Consider the following 15,825-nt stretch of genomic DNA (forward strand, 5'->3'; position numbering starts at 1 on the left):
TAGAGGTTCTGTGAATGCCTCAGCAAAAATAAATTTGGTAGGTTTGGTGAATTCACGAAAATGGTTTTGAATGAGAATGAGTACACATGTGAAAAGGATGCACGTGTGATGCAAAATTAAAAAAAAATTGACACATGAAAATAGGCCACAGAGTTCTAACAAACATTTTAAATACTGAATTTGTACCACCACCCCCAACTTAAATGAAACATTTTCATCAATGTTTAATAATCAAATTTGAATGAGGAATAACTAAAAATGGTATAATACACCTGATGAGTGACGTGGGTAGTTCGCTAAGCACCAAAGATGGTAATCTGAATTGAAAAAATGAAATTAACCTGCAAACAAAAACAATGAAAACAACACCAAACAAAAATGAAAAGAAAGAAAATAAGAGAAAACAAAAATAAAACCAAACAAACAAAACAAATAAAGAAAAGCATACTTGCGTGGTATGACCAAGGTTGATAGACCGGATCTACAAGTGGAATGTCTTCTACTTCCGGAACTTGCCTATCAATTAATATTTGAAGGCGTGAACCATTTACTTTAAAAATACGATCATCCTTAAGGTCGTTTATTTCTACCGCTCCATTTGTAAAAATATTCTTTACTACAAAAGGGTCGGTCCACCTAGACCTAAGTTTTTCTGGGTGCTTATGGAGTCTAAAATCATATAAGAACACTAGGTCATTAGGCTTAATCGTCTTCCTACCAATATTTTTATCATGAAACACTTTCGTTTTAGCCTTATAGATTTTAGAGTTCTCATAAGCATCATTTCTCAACTCCTCCAACTCGGTCAACTGAAATTTCTTATGCTTACCAACATTCAATTTCAAAGAAATACTAAAAGGAAAAGTATCACCTCGGCCGAAAAATGCATGATTAAGACCTGAGGGCAGTGGATTCAATTCCAATTTGGGATTATCTATGCTTGAAGGAATCTGCTTTTCACTTTTCTTAGACAGCTCCTCAAATTTCGATTGCCAAATATGTGGGCCATAATCCTAAGGTTTATTAGAAATAGCACAAACATCAAGAACATTAGAATCATTCATAGTATCAAACTCAGAATTAAGAAGAAAATATTCAAGGGAATCAGAATCATGAGTTGTGTGAACTCCCTTGTCTATGAGTGTTTCAATTATGTATGTTTGGTGGCACTCATCATCGTCCCTAGGCTGATTATTGATGTGGAAAATGTTGACCTCCATGATCGTGTTTCCAAAAGATAGTCTTATCAGCTCATTTCTGCAATTTATAAGTGCATTAGTAGTGGCAAAGAAAGGTCTATATAATATAAAAAGAATCTTAGAGTCAGAGTCAACAACGGACTGAGTATCCAAAATTAAAAAATCAACAGGATAATAAAACTTGTTAATTTAAATCAAAACATCATCAACTATCTATCTTGGTTTCTTAACTGAAAGGTCAGCCAATTGAAACACAACAGAAGTAGGCTTAATTTCACCCAAACCAAGCTGCAAATAAATGGAATAAGGCATGAAATTTACACTAGCTCCTATATCTAGCAACACTTACCCAAACTCATGATTCCCAATATTACATGCAATGGTTGGACAACTAGGATCCTTGTACTTAGGAGGAATTCACTGCTCAAATAGAGCACTAACTTGCTCTGTTAGAAATGTTGTCTTCTTAACATGGTGCTTCCTCTTAACTGTATACAAATCTTTGAGAACTTTTGCATAAGTAGGAACTTGTTTAATAACATGCAAAAGATGAAGATTGATCTTTACCTGCCTGAGGTTCTCTAAGATTTCATTGCTATAATCAAAAGTTCGCATACCAGATTTTAAAACTTGAGGAAATGGTACCTTAACTGGGCTCTTGATTACCTCGGCTTCTTTGGGCAACCCAGCACTATCCTTGCTTTGTTCCTCTTCAACATCCTTTGGCTTATCAGTTGTTGGGATGTGTGACAACTTACCACTTCGTGTCACAATAGCATTGACCTCCTTCAAATTTCTTTTAGTCATATGTTGACCTTGGGGTATGGATTGAGCTTGAAAATGGAACTTGCCACGCTCATTCACACTCAAGGAGCTCATCAATTTGGACACTTGGCTCTTTATCTCCTTATTTTCTTCAACAACCTGCATAATCGAAGATTCAAACTTTTGGTTAGTCTTACCCTGTGTCTCAATAAAAGCGTGCAAAGTGTCTTTTAAAGGATTCCTAGAAGATAAAGGTGCATGATATGGTATAAGGTATGATCTAGGGGCTGTATAGGCTGCTAGTTTTCAGACTTTCAGCTAAAATTGGGGTGATTGTGCCATCCCATATTATAGGTATCAGAGAAAGGTGTAAAAAGCTTATTATACATACCTAAGGCATTACATTGTTCTTCATACATCCCTCTCATCTCAGCAAATGTGAGACACTCTTGGGCGAGGTGATCTTCCCCGCCACACACAAAACATGGTCCAAAAGACTCTGTATGATTAGCCACTTGTGTTGGCTTTAAGTCCTTAATCTTTAACACCTCTAGCTCCCTAGTGAGCATATCAACCTTTGCCTTTAGGTTATCCTCTTCCCTGAGATGGTAAATTTCACCATCATTTTGGTTTTCTGTAGGTCGTGACCTATTGAAAATCAAAAATAAATTAAAAATATCATCTAATGTGCAAGTTCATCCCTAACCCTACTTGAGAATTTAGTTGCCCATAAATATAATGGACAACAAAAATCTCAAGAGAAAAATAAAGCAAACGGCGGCCATCGAAATTAATTCCATATCTTCTTCTTTCAAACTGAGTCGTCTCCTCTCCTATCTACTCCCCAATTTCGTGTTAATGATATGTTTAAATAGGGTAGAAAAAATCCTAAAGTCTTCATATTCCCGCACACAAAATCGTCTAAATTTTAGGACTCAACTTGGCATCCACGTACATGCTTCATGAGTTTGAATTTGGAAATCCTTATTAGAGATAACTTTATAGCCCTTTACAATAGCTTTCAAACACATCAAAAATCGCATCAATCCAATATTTGAGCGGAAAATTATGATTAAAATACTAAAGTGTGTCCATTCTGTCTCCTAGCGCATTTTGGACTCTGATCCGAATTACTCTCAAACTCCATCATTATCTTTATTTGAAGAGTCCTACACTCGTTCAAAGTTCTTAGGTTATTCCAACATCTTGCCCACTTGAAAGTTTTTTGAATTTAAATAGGTTTGGACTTGCTCTTTTATAGACTCTGAAATAAAATATAAAAATCTGTTTAGGAGTATCCAAAAGTAAATAGAAACTCAATTCAAGAAAACACATTAATTCCAATGATTTCTATTAATATTTTAGCATTTTAGTCCAATAATAGGGTATTTAGAGTGCACTTTTGTACACTCATCACCGGGCAAGAGAGAGAGAGAGGGGGGAGACTCCGAAAGTGAATGGCCCCAGAAGATAGAGATAAAGCAAAAAAGTTAATGTTATTGACAACATGAAGCTGCAAGCTTGCAGACAGGTTACAACGTGAAGCGACAAGCTACAACATGAAGCCGCAAGCTTAAAATGGACAAGTTACAATGTAAAGCGACAAGCTACAACATGAAACCGCAAGCTTACAATGGACAAGTTACAACCTAAAGCGATAAGTTACAACAATGAACAAATTACAACGTGTAGCTACAAGGAACCACCTCAGACATCGGAGCCAAACACACGTCATCAGGGAGACCCCGACCTCGACATCAAGACGAGTTTAAGATTAAAATGAATTACCGTCATACGAGTCCGATGAGAATTGACGAGGTAACTATAAAGAGTTCTTTTCCCTTTTAGTAGGTCTGTGAAGAACAACTAAGAGAATAATAAAAGAAGGCCTAGCCCAAAACAAATAGGCCCCTCAGCTCAACCTGTAGGTAGACTCTCCTAGACGCAACCTCCTATATGGGAGTAGACTGTAGGGGAATGGGACTCATCGTCCTAGAGATCCCTCGAACAGCATCCAGCCCTTGAGTACCTACCCACAAGAACAAGCGAGAAGCAAGGGAGATCCTTGATCCTTGATCCTTGATCCTTTGACAATGTGATATCGACAGGCCGCCGAAGACACCAGTAGAGTAAGGCAAATTAGGGAACTACGATTTATTAATGGTACCACTACCTAAGCAACATACCACATTAATGACACCGTCGCAGAAGCACGCCGCATTGAAAGATTCTAACAAAACGAACAATAAAAAGGACATGGGCTCCATGAGGGCATGGAGGATATGTCCCTCTAGATTCCTAGTAAATAACAATTTTCAGGTACGAAGACTCCCAAAATACTCTACTGAATTTAATATCAAAGACTCCACAGCCCCAAGGCCACCCTCTCCTAACTTCTTTCTTCTTCATTTTCACAAGTCCAATTTTCAAGATTCGAATTGTTAGAATTTGACTCAAAGGTATACAAAACACAACATTAATGGATAGTATTGGGAATTTAATAACATATTAACTATGATGTCTTCTTGATCGTGGAAGCGTAGACTTTTAATATATTCATACATGTGGGTGTACTGAATCGTTCCCATCGAGTACAAGTTATAAAAGTTTTATTATCAATACAACTTGTTATCACGTTCACCAATGGCAATGGCTTTTAATGTAATTAAATTGAACGTGCCATCCTCCTCCAGCGGATCTAAGATCTGTCTTTCTGCGGGGTCAACCCAAATATCAAGTGCAGGTCACTTTGATATATTAAGGAGTGTGATCTTGTATGATCATCGCCTTTGTATCTTAGGTAACCATACAAAAATATTGTAGGAACATTAATTTAAAATAATAAATGTAAATAACCCCTTTAGGAAAACTAATAAAATTGACGTTATGCGATGCAAAATTAATATGATCAAACTATTTGTTTAAAAGAAAATATATCGTGATTAAAGTCTCATTTAGTTACACATATGAGATGAGATGAGATGAGATAAAAATTGAAAATTGAATAAAATATTATTAAAATATTATTTTTTAATATCATTTTTATTTTAAAATTTAAAAAAATTAAATTATTTATTATATTTTATATGATAATTTAAAAAATTTATAACGATGAGATAAGATAAGATCATTTGTATTGTGTAACCAAATGAGACAAAAGTTTTGGCTTAAAGGTAATATCAACCCAGAATTTTAACACATTTGCAAATCACTCCCTCGATTTCAAATTTTTGTAATTAAATCCCTTATGTTCAACTTTCTTCCAATAGATTAACGCCGAGGTTGCCACGCAACATTATTGTTATTTGGCAACCACTCGATACGTGCCACGTCAACAATTTTATTAAAAATAAATAAATCTATAAAATAAAATAACAATCTAAAAGTTATTTAAAACTAGATAAAAGATTCAAAACATAAGGAAATTATTTGAAAATGTATAAATATTATTTATAAATTTACAAAAAGTTAAAAAAATAATAAATAAATAAAATGAAAGGTGGAGAGTTTCTCCTTGGCAGGATGGTCAGCTGCCACCCTATTAAGGTTCAAGTTGCTGCACTACCAGAACAAGTAACTTAGAACTCGAATGCAAGGCTCGAAAACACTCAACATAAGAACTGATTGAACAAGATTTCATTAGTAAACCTTGTAGAAAATTTTTGAAGAATTCTCAACCTCCCAAAATAGACTCTTAAGATCATTTTCAAAAGTACGAGAATACTTGAAAAGTTTTTAGAATACCTTAGTAGCCAAACATAGCCTAAAACGATTCGTTTCATTAAAATCATTTCCTTCATTTGATTCATCTCGACAGTTAAAACCATTGCAACTGACTTCCTAACAAACTCCATAACAGACTTCTCTCATGGCTTCTTTGATCTGCACCACTTCAAAGCCTCTGCCGGGTACCTGTGACACACCCTGTTGTGATCGATTTAGTTGTAGGTGGCCAGATGCGCTACAAAGTCCTAGGTGGCTCGCTGACCACCCCCGATCCAATGCAAGGTGCCTGCAACCACCTCGGTGGAGGGGGAACCAGCACCCATGAGGGAGGGATTCCACCTCCCCAAACTCTTTTTATCTTTTTATCTTTTAAAATGTATTTGTAAATTAGTTTTTTAATGAATAATATTTAGATTTTATTTTCAAATAATTTCATTAACATTTCTAAATGTTTAATATATTTGTAATAAATTTTAGAGTTTTATTTTTATTTTTTAAATTTTTTATTCTCATTTTGATAAGATTGCTAACTTGTTCACTTGGAGCAAATCTGCAGGTTTTCTTTGTTCTAAATCTTGTGTGGCTACAAGGATGAGGTATAAAGCCTGGCTACTAGATGCATAATTTGAATACACACTAAAAACAATGTTTCAAGAACTTGTCCGAGGAAGATGTCAAAAAAAATAGAAGAAGAAGAAGAAAAAAAAAAAAAGAACATATACGAGGACGACTACAAGGCTTTTATTTTTTTCATTTACGAGTAAGTGTATTTTTTAAATCCACAATCGTCGGTCTTGTCCTTTTATCGCGTTCACATGATGAATGAAAGTCTTGTTTGACTAAAGAGTTCATTATCCTTAGCAATCATATCCTTTATTCCGTTCTTCACGATGAAAACAAAAAGTTTGATTTGACTCCGAGAACTTTTAACACGATAGCTTGGCTACAGAGAATAACGTATACAGATGCGCGCAGATTTTTTATACAAAATGGACACCGTTATGAAAAAAATGTAAAAAATAGTTTTTGTAGAGTCTTTTTTTTGTTTTTTAGATAATGTTACTTAAACCAATAAAATTGACCGATTATGATTTTTTTTAACTTAATAGTTAAGGAAGTAATTATTAGTGAATTGATATTTTTTTATTTTTTAAAATATTTTAAAATATATAAAAATTGGTTGAAATAAAAACAAAAAATAAAAATAAAAAAGTACATTTGCACTTGTCGATCTGCTTTCTTGGTTAGAAATGTCGGTCCCAATAGCATTATCCTATTTTTATAAGGAAACTATTAGGGTCATTGATAGGGTTGCAAGACTATCAGTCCAGACTGGACCGAACCGATAGTTTTATTAATTGGTCTTGATGTTTGTTTTTTTTTTTTACCAAATCAAATCAAAACCGACCAATGGTGTATATATATATATTTTTAATTATTTACTTTATATATAATATATATTATTTTATATAGTAATTATATAAATTAATTATATAATTTTCATCCAAAAGATCACAATTAACCATATATAATATGTTAAAGATATCACTTAATTTTCATTTTACTAATTTAATTAATTTTTGTATCAATTTTGTTGTCAAAAAAAATTTCTTTATGGACCGACTAAACCAATAGCTAACAGTTTAGTCCGGCAAAAATAATGGCCCAAAATTTTCGATCCATGACATTCCCGAACCGGACCAGACATAACCAGTTACACTTCTAGCCACTAGTGGTCCCCCAAAGTTCCCACAAATAAGTACAAAATGTACTTTTTATTTTGTGTATTTTTTTCAATCATTTTTTAAATCACTTCAAACATTTAAAAAAATTTACAAATTTATTAAAAAGCACTTCATTAACTATTAATTAAAAAAAATTTAATCGGTAGAAACTCACGAGATAAATCCTCAGTGACTTAAGCATTTTCCTTTTATAAAAAGGGTATACACAAAATTTCAAATTTGTACATCTAGACAAATGCAATAGAATAAACCCATGATTTGTGCTAAGATTATATCCAATTTGTATATTATATACCCGCAAGGGCCGCAACTAACCTTCACATGCTTTTATAAATTTGAATGGTTTGCCGAATATAGAATAATACTATATATAGTCGTGTAGTACGTAAACGTCGTATAATCGTTTTAAAAAAAATATAATTTATTATTAAAAAATTAATTTTTTTTTCTTATAAATCTCACATTTAATCACTAATTTTAAAAATATTATAGATACTTATATATTTTATAACTATAAATATCATTATTACTCGAACTGTATTATCTTCCGCGAACTTTTTTACTCTTCTAGAAGAGTGGGCTTTTTGAAATATTGAATCCATTTGATTGGATGAAACAAGCCTTAGCCTTATTCGCAGGATCGCAATACAAAAGGAACCAAACAAACAAAGCCGGAAGCTAGCTTCCTCCTTGCCTCTTTTGACAACTGTTGATGTTGGAATCTTGACCATCTAGTGGGCTAGCGGCCAGTCAAGAGTATTCAATAAATAAAGTTAAATTATTTATTTCCAATCCAGTTCAATCATATTTATTCATAAACGGATGTGAAGTAAATTATGTATAGATGATGAAACAAGATTTAACTTGTAAACAAAATTTACGGATTTTAATATTATAAATTAAATTGTGTTACATTAATAATATAAAAATAAAGAGAATAATTTTGATTATTTATTCATTTTCCTATATAAACAAAAATATCAAAATTCACAAAAGGAATTAACAATAAAATTTATACATTAATGTGGCTATATGTGATACAGGAGATTTATTTTATATAGTAAAAATAAAATCTTACTCTTTTATTTTAATCATATTTTATAAATGTGACAAATTATATGTTACGTTTTAAAAATAAATCTCTAAACTGATAAGCTATGACATTTCAATGTAGTGGGATATGAGAGTATTACTAATAAGAGTATTACTTGTCATGCATGCAAATAAGATTTTCAATATATATTATTTGTTAAATTTCCTATTTTAGTATTTGCCAGCAGCCAGAGATCGTCCATAGATTTTTTGTGTTTGTCTTGCATTGAAGGAAGCTTATCATGTCAGAGACTCAGAAGCTTTGGCATTAATAGTGTATTGTAAGTTGGGCTGTGTTGCGCATCAGTCAAAGTTGCAACACACTTTTTATAATTTTTCTTTTATTTTTTTTCATCCCAGCACATTAGGTATGCTGGTGCTTCTTCACACAATAATATAATAATATCTGAAGAAGATTTATTCTTGTAAGTTAGCGTGAAAATTGGAAAGCGTGTGGGGACGAAAGGGTTGCGGTGCTACGTATATTTTATACATGGAAAATGGCTGGCATCATAGACTTTGTCCTTCCGTCCGTGTCACGGTCACGTTTGATTTCAACAACTCTTAAAAGACGTTTTTATAACTTTTTCTGTCTTTTTTTATTGTCTGATTTTCTGTCTAATCTATAAATGATACAGAAATGCCGTTTAATTCCAATTGTCATCATTTTTTAAATTAAAAAATTAATATTTGTATTTAATATAATGTTCCGTTCCTAAAAATCTAGAGAGTTAGTTTTTATTCTTCAAGAACATTTCTAATAATTAATAATAAATAAATAAAAACTCTACAAAATACTTCATTATTTATTCAATTCAAAAATCCGTATGCTTCCACATAAATATTAAACAAAAACCTCAATATAACAAATAACATATCCACCAAGACCCAAATTAATCATAACTTGACGTACCAAAAATAATCGCTAGAGATAAAAATACTAAATATGATCCTCCAAAATACACATACCCTTAGCACTCATTCATCTATGATCATTAGACTGTTCCAATATTTCATATTCTTATTCTCCAGCTTAACCATAAAAATATCTGAAAAATGTTATAGAGATAAGGGGTGAGTTATCAACAACTCAGTAAGTAGAGAACATATGCTAATATGTAAATATGAGCATTTTCACATAGTTCAGAATGCAGAAACAAAACATTTCAGTTTTCAATATGCATATCTCAAAAATACATTTTATTAGAAAATCAGAGCGATATTTCAAACATTTCATATTCAAAAACCAACTTTTCATATTCAAAGACTCCTTTGGCATAACATGACTAAACATATTCATCTTATCATGTCATATCAGAACAGAGGGTCATGTTTAACCCCCGTGGTAGGGTTGTGCATTCTGCGGAAAGCCAAGCAGAACATAAATCACCATGAATATCAAAGCGATTGCACCAGAATAGAAATCCACTATTATATCTCATTGTAATGCCCCAAACCCGGTTGGCCTAGAGAATTATCATCTGTCACTTAAGAACATGTTTCTCAACACAACTAAAATAAAACTCCAAAACTTTATTAGCAAAACTCAATCTTAAGTACTCTAAATAACCACATTGAAACTCTACAAAGTCATTACTGCAGCAAGATAAACTAAGGAGTCCAAAATCTCCCGTTAGTCATTACAAACCAAACTAATAACTTCAAAAGTCTTACTAAACCCAAGCCCAAGATATAATTAAATCTAAAATACATTAAAACTAAAGGATATCAGAATTCTTTCTTCTAACATCCTCTCACAGCTTAATCATGCTCACCAATCTAATCCAGGTCCTCAGTTGGACTCTCCACATCATCTGAAAAATATTATGAAGATAGGGGGTGAGTTATCAACAACTCAGTAAGCAGAAGACATATGCTAGCGTGCAAACATGAGCATTTACAAAGTATAGCATGCAAAACAAAACATTTTCCAGAGTTATCATGCAGAGCAGAACATATTTTCAAAAGTAACAGAGCGATGATTTTAAGACACGTAAAATCCATAATACTTTGGCATAACATAAACTGAGTATCATCATCAGATCAAAACAGAGCATCACACAGAGCAGAGACCATGTTTCACCCCCGTGGTAGGGTTGTGCTAACCCTGGTGGCCAAACCAGGCAGAGACAGAGGTGAAATATTTCCTTTATTCTTCTCGGAGCCCCGAGTGTGCACACAAGAAAGACCACAATAAAACCACTTTGTTTCCAAAGTGGGTGCACTCAGAGACAGAGAAGTTGGTACCAACCCAAACAGAGCAGAGCATAACAGAGCAGAGCAAAGCAAAGCAGAGATAGAGTCAGACACATATACCAGTACACCATGCCAAAGGTTTTCAGATGTTATATCAAAATAATACCGAGTACTAAAACAGAATCAAACAGTTTACACACACTGACAACAAAAGCCAGAACATCTTTCTAAATAAATGCACAATTTTCCATATTCTCAACATCGCTCCCTTTTTCAGATTTCAGAAAAACACATGATTGAATTTAGCTCATGTCTACAAAATGCATGTCAGAACATATTTTCCTTTTTCACACAGATTTGATGAATAATACAGATAAGCGATCGAGGTTGATCTTTGTTTTCACAAGTTCCCATCATATCACAAAATATGTAAGTTTTCATAAGGTCAACCTCAGTCTTATTAACTTGTATAAAACCTAATATAGGAACCCCGCTTACCTGAACAATTTAGCTTTTCAGAATTTTCCTAAAAAATGTCGAGTCGAATATAAATCGTCACCTATAAAAAAATAATCACATAATTTTCATAAGTTTTCAATCAATCACGCATTTCGATATTTAAGCCTAAACTTCTAAAATAACCTATTTTAATATCTCAAAACTTTCAACCCTCATAATCCCAACATATATCATCACTTCCTAAAAAATCACCAATATTCACCATGACCAACGTCAAACTCAAAACACCAATATTTAAACCCGAAATAGCTAACAAATTTCATAGCATAAACCAATCTCACACAAACAACTCCATCATCAAATCCAACCGACCCCCTTACTCCTCGGACTCAGTCCGGCACTACCAACAAATTCACAGTAAATATGAATTAGCGCATAACTACAATTAAATCTCAAAAGTTCTTTGGGAAAAATACTTACAATGTTATAATATAATTTTTGAAAGATCACGGAGGTTCTAGAAGCGGCAACGCAGCAACAAAACAGTGCCAAATGCACTATGGCCGTGGGTCTCAAAAACTCACTTTTCAACGAGTGTAAACGAAGACCCGAGATTGATAGGGTAGGGCTTAGGGATGTCAGTGAAACTAGTGGTGGTGGTGGTTGGCCGTGGGTGGCGGCGCAATAGGCGGTTGAAGTGCAAAAATATCCAAAACGAAAATAGAGTTGGAAGTGCTTCACCAGTGACAGATCGGAGGTGGGGTTGGGTCCAATGGGTTGCTAAGAGGTCAAGGATTATGTGGTGAGAAGATGGTGGCCGGAGGTGGCGCGACGACGGCGCAGCGGCGCAAGGAGTGCCGCGGCTTGGTGTGGTGCGAAGGGGTTAACGGCGGTGCGAGGAGGGCTGAAATTACAGGGAGGTGGTCGCCAGTAGAATGGGAGGTGAGAGGGAGAGGCGGTGTCGGTCACCGCCGGCGCACGGCGGCGGGCTGGTGGAGAAGAGAAACAGACGGAGAGAGGGAGGGGGGGTTGCAGCGCGCGGGAAGCAAAGGAAGAAAAAAAAAAGAAAAAGAAAGAAAGGGAAAGAAGAAAATAAGAAAAAGAAAAGAGGAAAGAGAAAATGTAGGGAAAGAAATGAGGTTCAATCCCCACATCTTGGGTCACAAAAATGATCTAACGGAAACGATTTTAAAACAGCAAGTAAAATAAAATAATTCAAACGTAATGATTAAAATGAAAATAAATAATTAAACCCAACAATAAGTTAATTTAATATGAAAAACAAATTAAATGTATTACAATAATCAATTATAAGAAAGCACTTCAGAATAATTTTCACAAAATTAAAATCATAAAAATAAACCCACTAAAAATCCAACCAATTTTAAAATAAGAGAATAAATTTTTAAATTAATAACAAATAATCTTTCAATTAAAAAAAATACTAAAATACGGGGTGTTACACTCGTGGTAGGGTCAAATGTCACTATTATCTCCCGTGGGCCAGAAGTCACTATTATCTCCCTTGACAGGGCCAAAGGTCACTATTGTATCCCGTGACGGAGCCAGATATTAAAGCAAAACAAAATCAGAATCACATATCAGAATCAGAGTCAAAGTCAGAGCAGAATCAGAAAGTCATGCCAAAGGTTTTTCATATGCCACATTATATCAAAATAGAGTATTGAAATTCAGATCATTTTCACATACTGAAAACAAAAGTTGGAGCATCTTTCTAAATCAATGCACAATTTTTCATATCCTCAATATCGTTCTTTTTCAGATTTCAGAGACAATATGACAAAATTTAGCTCATGTCTACACAATGCATGTCAGAAAATGTTTTTCTTTTTTCAAACAGATTTCATGAATAATGCAAATAAACGACCGATGTTGATTTTTCTCAAGTTCTCATTTCATCACAAGATATGCAAAGTTTTCAGAAAGTCAACCTCAGTCTCAATAATTCGTATAAAACCTAGCATAGGAACCCCGCTTACCTGGACTTCTTAGCTTATTCAGAAATTCTCCACAACAGTACTGAATAATTTTCAATCGTCACCTATAAAAATTCATGCAACTTAAATAAATCTCCAATGAACAGATAAATCTCGTATTATACTTGCAGTACGTATTTTAATATCTCAAAAACTTAAGATTTCTCTTAATTCTAAAATACGATCACTTCCTAAACTTCTCAATATCCACATAACTATAAAACTCAGAATATTTCTAAAGTTGCATAATAATATTAGTAACAGATACAATTATGTCGTAAAATACATATCTGGTTTAAAGGCTCATTAAAACAAAACTGATTAAAGTAGGAGGACAAATATTTCATTTAATAAAAATAGACTAATTAGTATCTCTTTAAAGAGTTCAAAATAGAAATCTTGCACTATTATGTACTTCTAAAAATATTAATACTTATAATATCTTTCAAATATTTATTCAATTTGTATTTAAAACAAAACTCATACAAAGTGTATTTAACATATAAAAACTACAACATGATCAACTTATAAATATTTTGTTTAAAGCACCAGTACATTGGCTTAGTTTATAAGCCCATACATCTATGCCCAAAATAGACTATATAACCCACGTAAAACAAAACTCAAGCTTTCAGATCAATGAGCATAATATTAATTCATGTGTTCCAAAGAAGGCAAATTGGTAAAACACCTAATATTATTAGAGTAACCGAGATACACAAACATATGTATATTTTCTTCTTAAGAAAACTACCACAAGACAAGAAAATCAGGAGATGAGCAACGACAAAGACTTACCCAAGGGAAACCGAGAGCAATAAGCAGTAGCAGAACACGCACTCAAGACAAGCACCAAAATCACCAAGATACGAGTGAAGCTCATGGCTTTTATGGAAAAATAGGGCACGACAAAAAATAAGACAACAGCGCAGTAAAGGACCAAATAAAAAGGGAAAGCAATGGGAATACATCACAAGCATGAGCCACGAAATTAGAAAGAAAGAGTTCAGAGAAAGCACAACAATGGAGGCTCAAAGATAGACCTGCAAATGGAGAGAAAAACAGATGAAAAATATATGCTAAAAAGGAAGAGATTTGCATGGTTTTACAACAAAAAGGGAAACCGAAAATTAAAGAGATGGAAATGGAAACATTACTAGCTGAAGATGGAGGAATGAGTGGTGGCGTTTGCTAACTTGTAGAGGGGAAGATCCGAAAATAAGATCGAGAGGAAGAAGAAATACTGTAGATGGCAACTCAATGAAAAACAGAGGAGAAAAACAAATGACTTAAAATGAAGGAGAAGAGGAGAAGCAGCAGCCGTATGGGTTGAAGAAAGGGAAAATGAAATCTGAAATGGAAGGGAGGAGAAGCAATGACGCAGGAGAAGGAAATAGATGAAGAAGCCCTAAGGTTTGGACCAAACGACGCCGTTTGGGGGGGTCGGGTGAAAGAAAATACTGGGTTGGGTTGTCACGGGTTGGGCTGGGGACCAAAAGGGCTAGGCCCAAAAGAGAAGAAAAAATAATAATAAAACACACAAAAAGGCCCAGTCCGAAAATATAAGAGTCCAACAAAAGGAAAAAAAAAACGCACAATAAATAAAAAATAAATAAGAGCCAAATAAAATACTGCAACTATAAATTAATAAAATTAAATAATTAAAGTCCAACAATAAAATTATTCATTGAAGCAAAGAGCAAATTTAAATGTAAACACTAATTAATATCAAGACAGTACATCAAAGTAAATTTCACAACTTAATAATTATAAAATAAATCCAACGAGAAATCTGATAAATTTAAAATAAGAGAACCAATATTTAAGTTAATTAAAATAATCTTCACAAAAAAATAAATACATTAAAATACGGGGTAACAAAGTTAAATAAGTTTGACACGCCCTCTTTAAAAGAAAATTAAATATAAGATTCACGTGAAAAAAAAATTATTTTACAATAATAGATCTTACCTGCTTTTAAAATAAATGCACAAGACTTCTATAATTTAAAACTATATCGAATATTACTCTTTTTTATATGATATTTAATAACGTATAAATAATAAATAATTATTTAATAACAAAAGCTAATGATGAAAAGAATGAATATTTCTTAAAGTCATATAAACACCAAAGTTCAAGCCATTCTTTCTACTTCTAGAAAAGATAAACATTTGTTTCATTCTATATTTATCATCTATGGTGATCATTTTAATTAGTGCGACACATTATAATTAATTTTTTTATTTAAGTACAAACTAAAATAAAAGAAGTTAGCATTTGAAGAACATGTTGAATCCATAAATTACGTTTTTTCCTATCCTTTAGAGAAATGATAGTTACAGTCGTGAGTATATAAGTATTGTGCAATCACTTTTAAAAAATAAATAAATATGAGATCTATATGAAAAAATAATAATTTTTTAATAGTAGGCCTCATTCTTTTTCAAAAAAATTATGACACTTACGCATTTTATAACTATATGTAACATTACTCTATTTTTATATTTATAAATACTGATGATCATTGCAATTTTATTGGGGAGAAAACACTACATTTCACACTCTCATTTAACTCTAATTCTACTGTGACGAGGTGGTATTCTTCAATAACAATTGAATTTTCCATTAAAAATTAAAATATCA

The 15,825-nt window shown here is 33.0% G+C and overlaps 1 long non-coding RNA gene across 2 annotated transcripts; it reads right to left on the reverse strand.

Annotated features, from left to right (window-relative positions):
* Positions 1-10,299: 10,299 nt before the first annotated feature.
* LOC108997925 lies at positions 10,300-14,538 on the reverse strand. 2 transcript variants are annotated; one of them, XR_001997240.2, is made up of 3 exons: positions 14,337-14,538; positions 13,978-14,222; positions 10,300-10,341 (listed from the first exon to the last, which is right to left on the reverse strand). It is a non-coding gene; the product is annotated as an uncharacterized LOC108997925 (long non-coding RNA). The 2 variants fall into 2 exon arrangements; XR_001997239.2 differs by lacking the exon at positions 10,300-10,341 and adding an exon at positions 13,189-13,244.
* Positions 14,539-15,825: the final 1,287 nt, after the last annotated feature.

Source organism: Juglans regia, chromosome 4 (genome assembly GCF_001411555.2).
Source record: "Juglans regia cultivar Chandler chromosome 4, Walnut 2.0, whole genome shotgun sequence".
Lineage (NCBI taxonomy): Eukaryota > Viridiplantae > Streptophyta > Magnoliopsida > Fagales > Juglandaceae > Juglans > Juglans regia.